This window comes from Myotis nattereri (genome assembly GCF_964212035.1).
Source record: "Myotis nattereri genome assembly, chromosome: Y".
Classification (NCBI taxonomy): Eukaryota; Metazoa; Chordata; class Mammalia; order Chiroptera; family Vespertilionidae; genus Myotis; species Myotis nattereri.
Window position 1 is genome coordinate 23,765,977 of NC_138094.1, and position 6,000 is coordinate 23,771,976.

Sequence of the window (6,000 nt, forward strand, 5' to 3'; positions counted from 1 at the left end):
CAATGAGCCGGGCTCAGGGCTTCTGGCTGAGTGGCATTCCCCCTGTGGAAGCGCACTGACCACCAGGGGAAGCTCCTGAATTGGGTTTCTGCCCCCTGGTGGTCAGTGAATAGCATAGCAATCGGTCGTTCTGCTTCTTGTCTATTTGCATATTAGCCTTTTATTATATAGGATTACTATAGCATATTGAAGACAACTTGCAGCTGTGCCCTCCCTTTCTGTTTTACACCTACAACTATTTAATCTGAGCCTTTCTCAGGGACGTAAATGTTCTTGGAACTCAAGATTGTGTGTAATGTTGACCCAGCGTGACTCGCTTGCAGTTCTCGCTGTGCTCCTGATAGAACATTCGCTTCTTCTTGGCAGGACATCAGATCCTTGTTTACAAATGTCCAGCTACACAGGTTGTCCAGTTTGTTGGAGTAGAGTTGTTTGTTGTAATTTTTTACAATCCTTTGTATATCTGTGGGGTCATTTGTTACTTCACCTCTTTCATTTATAATTTTGTTTATTTGGGTCATCTCTTTTTGTTTTTGTTGAGCCTGGCTAGCAGTTCATGATTGTTGGTATCCTTTCAAAGAACCAGCTCCTGGTTTCATTGATATTTTATATTTTTTTGGTCTCTTTGTTGTTCCTTTCTGCTCTGATCTTTATTATCTACTACCTTCTGAGTACTTTGGGCATTTCTTGTTGCTTTCTTTCTAATTGATTAAGTTGCAAGGTTAGATACTTCATTACCATTTTTTTTTTGTTTTTGGAGGTAGGCCTGTAGAGCTATGAACTTGCCTCTCAGGGCTGCTTTCATTGTATCCCATAGATTTTAGGATTGTGTGTTTTAATTGTCACTTGTTTCCAGGATGCTTTTCATTTCTTCTTTGATCTCTTTGATAACCCAACCATTGTTTAATAGCATGCTATTTAGCCTCCAAGTGTTTGATTTTTTCATTGTTTTTATTGCAGTGGATTTCTAGTTTTATGCCATTGTGACCTGAGAAGATGCTTATTATGATTTCTATGCTCTTGAATTTGAAGAGATGTTGCGTGTCCTAATCTGTAGTCTGTGTTTGAAAAGATCCCATGTGCACTGGAGAAGAATGTATATCCAGTAGCTTTGGGATGAAATGTTCTGAAGGTGTCAAGTCCATCTGAACTGGAGAGTCATTTAGGATTGCTGTTTCTTTGGAGTTTTTTTTGTTTAGAGGATTTATCCAGTGGTGTCAATGGGGTATTAAAATCCCCAACTATGACTATATTGCTATCTGTCCCTTAATACCTTCCAGAAGTGTGTATTTTATGTATTTGGGTGCTTCTGTATTGGGTGCATATATGTTTATCAGAGTTATATCTTCTTGTTGAATTTCCCCCTTTAGTATTATGTAGTGGCCTTCCTTGTCTCTTGTTATGGCCTTCACTTTGAGTTCTATTTTGTCAGATATAAGTATTGCCATCCCAGCTTCTTTCTCATTTCCATTTACCTGAAACACTTTTATTTTCCATCCCTTCACTATCAGTCTGTGTGAATCCTTAGCTCTGAGGTGGGTCTCTTACAGACTCCAAATATATGGATCATGTTTTCTTATCCATTCACCTACCTTATGTCTTTTGATTGAAGCATTTAATCCCTTTGCATTTAATGTTGTTATTGATATGTACTTGTTTGTCATCATTTTTATTCTTATATATTTGTTTCATCTTGCCTTTGTTTCTTCTTTTTACAGCAGTCCTTTTAGCATTTCTTGCATTGCTGGCTTGGTGTTAATAAACTCTCTTAGCCCTTTTTTGTCTGTGAATGTCCAGATTCCATCTTCAATTTTGAATGGTAGACTTGCTGGGTATGTATTCAGTCCCTTGTTTCACATCACTTTGTATATTTTATTCCATCCCCTTCTGGCCTGGTGTGTTTCTGTTGAGAAATCAGTTGATATTCTAATGGGAGATCCCTTGTAGGTAACTTTCTCTGTCTCTCTCTAATGGCCTTTATGATTCTTAGTTTGGCATTGATGTTTAATTATGATGGGTCTTAGTGTTGGTCTTTTTGGGTTCATCTTGTTTGGGACCCTGTGTGGTTCTTGCACTTGCATAGTTATTTTCTGGCCAATATCCGTGAAGTTTTTGTCATTATCTCTTCCAACATGTTTTCTATTCCTTGCTTCACTTCTTCTCCTTCTGATATGCCTATGATGCAGATGTTGTTTTGTTGGGTGTTGTCACAAAGCTCCCATAGGCACTCCTCTTGCATTTTAAACTTTCTTCATCTGACACGTTAGTTGCCTCCATTTCATTTAACTCCTTTTCCGTAGTTTTCACTTTATTCATTCCTTTGGGGATTGCTTTTCTGTCTCCCTATGTTTTGTTGTAATATTGGTATTGTATCTGCGAGCTAGATTCAACTGCTTTGCTACGCAGGTTCTTTTGGGGGTGTTTCTAATGGTGTGATCTCTCAGGTCTTCTGGGATAGGTCATCTAGTGGAGCTCCCTACTTGAGCTATTTGGGTTCTCTTGAGGTAGTTGGGTCTTGACTGTTAGTGTCTTATTTGTGGATGAAGTGTTATCACGGGTTAGCAATGTGACTGACCCCAGCATTGTTTTGCAAGGTGTTTTGGATGTGATTATTGTTCCGGCTCTGGTGGAAAAGGTTTTCTGAGGTCTCACTGGTATGTGCTCACTGTTTGTTCCCAAAGACCATTGCCTGGGATTAAGGAGTCTTGGGGCCTGCGGCTCAGGAACTGTGACTTTAGCTGGTGTGGTGTGACCGTCGCTGGATTAGCATTACTCTGAAACTCACTATGAGGTCCCAGGCCTATGAGTGTGCGGAGGCGGGTATCTCGTAGTTTGTGGTTGAGGCAGTGGGATTCTGGCCAGTGTGATTTCCCTCTGAATCACAAAGGGGTTTAGGATCCAGCAGCAGACTGTCCAGAGGTAGGTAACCCGGGGTGTGTGGGGGGGAGGGGTGGTGCCCTGCATCCTACTGAGGGAGCCATGCACCCTCAGTTGGAAAGGCATATGCCCAGTGATAGCACCAGGAGCTGTCTGCAAGTGGTGTGTGCTTGTGGGGCCTACACACTGGATCAGAGTGATTGTGCTGTGCCTCTGGCCCGTGTAGGGAGAAGTCCCATTTTCTGCTTTGGGGGATGAGCATCCATAATTGGAATTGGATGCCCAGTGCCTGCTTACAAAGGTACCCAAGTATCGTCTACTGGGGCAGTGGGCTCAGGGGGCCCTTGTGCTGGAGCAGCGCTACTGTGGGGACTGGATGCCAGCATGTTGTGCCTTGCAGCAGGCTCAGGGGACTTGCGTGCTGGATCAGTGCAATGCAGTGACCAGAGGTCTGCAGATGGAAAGGAGGAAGTCCGACTATCTTCTGCTGGGCCATTCAGCACTTGGTTGGATACTAGTGTGCTCAGTGGCAGGTCACAGAGGCCCTGAGAGTTACCTGCTGGTGCAGTGGCCTCAGGGGGCCTGCGTGCTAAAACCATGCGACCATGGTGTATGTTGTTTGGCAGTCGGGATGGGGGAAGTCCACATTTCTACTGCTGGGGCTGTGCAGCCTTGTTTGGATATGAGCACGCCCAGCTGGGGCTCGAAGTGGCATCAGGAGCTGCCGTTAGGGGCAGCAGTCTCAGTAGCCCTGTGTGCTGAAAAGACGCAACTGCGGTGTCCAGAAGTCAGCTATAGGAAGGGGTATATCCCAGTTTTTGCTGCCTTGTGGTCTTGGTTGAAATTGTGCGTGCCCAGCAGGGGCTCACAGAGTCACCCAGGAAATGTCTGTTGGGGTGGTTGGGCTCAGGAGGCCTGGACACTGGAAAGGTGCAACTGTGGTGTCCAGAGTTCTGCAGCTGTTGGGTGGGAAGACTCAGTTTTTGCTGCGGTGTCCGTGGTTGGATATGCACGTCCAGTGGCGGCTAACAGGGGCAACTGAGGTACATTTGTCAGTGCGGCGCACTGACGCAAACTGAAAGGCCCTGGCTCTGAAGCCGCACGACTGAGGTGTCTGTGGGCAGGTATCCAGGGAGAGGGAATTTAGAATTTCTACTGCTGGAGCAGTGCGCCCTTGTTTGGCTAAGAGTGTGCCCAGCAGGTGCTCTCAGCAGCACCCAGAAGAGGCCTGTGGAGGGTGGGCTCAGAAGGCCTGCGCTCAGGCAAAGCGCAACTGTGGTGTCCAGATATCTGCTGCTGGGGTGGGGCGATGTCTCACATACTGTTCTGGGAGGCCAGTACCTTTGGAGGTGGAGGTCCTAGGGTCTACTGGTCTTTGGGTGGGGCAGCAGGATTTGGGCTGGCATGGCTGCCAGGTTGCGGGCAGTGTTTAAGGCCTGTGTTGGCAGTGGTGTTTATGAGTTCCTACAAGAGGCTGCTCCTCACTTCCAGATGGTGTGGAATGTCCACGGAGGTGGTAGGTGCTCCCTGTCCAGGAGAACTGGTTCTGCCAGGCTCTGATACTCCTGCCATATTTAACTGTCCCTGACTCACACACAGACACACGCACACACACACACACACACACACACACACACACACATCCACACACTCTCCTTTCCCCTTTCACTCACATCACCTTTTCCCCTCTGTCCTGCCAGCCGCCACCTTCTCAAGTAATCTGGGTTTCTTTTCTTTTCATCCATTTGACAGAGAGAGAGGAGTGGGGGAGAGACAGGAGAGAAATACTGTTGACTCCTGTACGTGCCCCGACCCTGTGCCCTTCCACTAGTAGGACGATGCCCAACCAGCGAGGGCACATCTCCAGTTTTCAGATTCCTCCACGGTGTTCTAGAAGATTTTCCCAGGAGCCCATGGCTTCCTACGTACATGCGTTAACATGGTGTTTCCTTATTTGGGGACCATTTGGTTCTTACTCTGACCTGGGTTGACACAGGTGACTGAGACCATGGGCCACCAGGGCAACCAAGTACTGGCGGGCGTGAGGCCATTCTGAGCTGAGCCAGCATGGAAGGAAGACATCTTCAGGTGTGCTGGTTACGGGAGCCTCCTTGAGTGTCTAGAGAAGCCCTGCACCTCTTCCATTCTCATCATTAGGGAAAGAGGTGGGATCTGCATCCTCAGGCTCCTCCTGGGGGAGCAGAAACAGGAGCAGCCGTTGTATTATCAGGTCATGTCCTCCAAAACTCATTTGTTCTCCTGTGTTTTCATGGGGTAAAAGAGAGCGAGCGTGAGACAAGAAGCTGTAGTGTGTTAGGGACCCCTTGTTCAGCAACTCTGCTCGGAGCAGGGCTGGCATGAGAGCCCACAGACTGACTTAACTGGTGTTTGGTGACAGGTAAGTTTTGGTCTCTTCCCCTGAGCTTGCACCACTGAGGGTAAGGGATGGTTCTTGAAACAAAGTAACAGTAGTGCACCACCTGTCCCCTGGCTACAGCCCAAGGAGGTCAGGGAGGCCTGGGAGCTACAGAATGGGGATGGAGAGACCTCGCCCTCATGCATTGGGAGTATCAGGCCTCACACAGATGCTGCTGGTACTAAGGTCACCTGGTGGTAACCCCTCGTGTTACTAGTGTCTCAGCCACATTGAGAGTGGCTATTTAAGGACATACTGGTCACAGGACCCTGAGAGGAGAGATCAAGGCCATGACTCCAGAGTAGTTTGGGCTCGGAGAATTGTCAGCCCTGGGCTGCCGGAAGGTGCCCTCCTTAGTATGATCCACCTGTGCAGAGGATGAGGCGGCGGGGCATAGCGGAGCTCAGGCCAAGAGGGAGACACCCTGGAGCTATGCCTCCTGTGGCCCCAGCGCTGAGCTGGGTCCCCCACCCCTTTCTTTCCCTCTACCTCAGCTGTTGGAGGGGCCTCCATGCACAACTGCTACCCAGATCTTGTGGGTGGCACCCCATCAGTAAATTTACATACTCTCAGGTCATTCCTAGTGCTCCCTGAGAATATCAAACCATCACCTACCCTATCCTCCTGAAGACCTGACTGGGTCCCTACACCATGGCTGAGCACAGACCTGCTGAGCACCTGGATTGTGGCAGGTGATTGTCACCTAA

General features: G+C 47.9%; 1 pseudogene across 1 annotated transcript in view; it reads right to left on the minus strand.

Moving 5' to 3' along the window:
• The window catches only part of LOC308512384 (centriole and centriolar satellite protein OFD1-like), a 134,088-nt pseudogene extending 130,612 nt beyond the window's left edge, over positions 1 to 3,476 (minus strand). The window contains exon 1 of the transcript in view: positions 3,434 to 3,476. The product of the transcript in view is annotated as a centriole and centriolar satellite protein OFD1-like (transcript). The remainder of the gene's footprint in view (positions 1 to 3,433) is intronic.
• Positions 3,477 to 6,000: the final 2,524 nt, after the last annotated feature.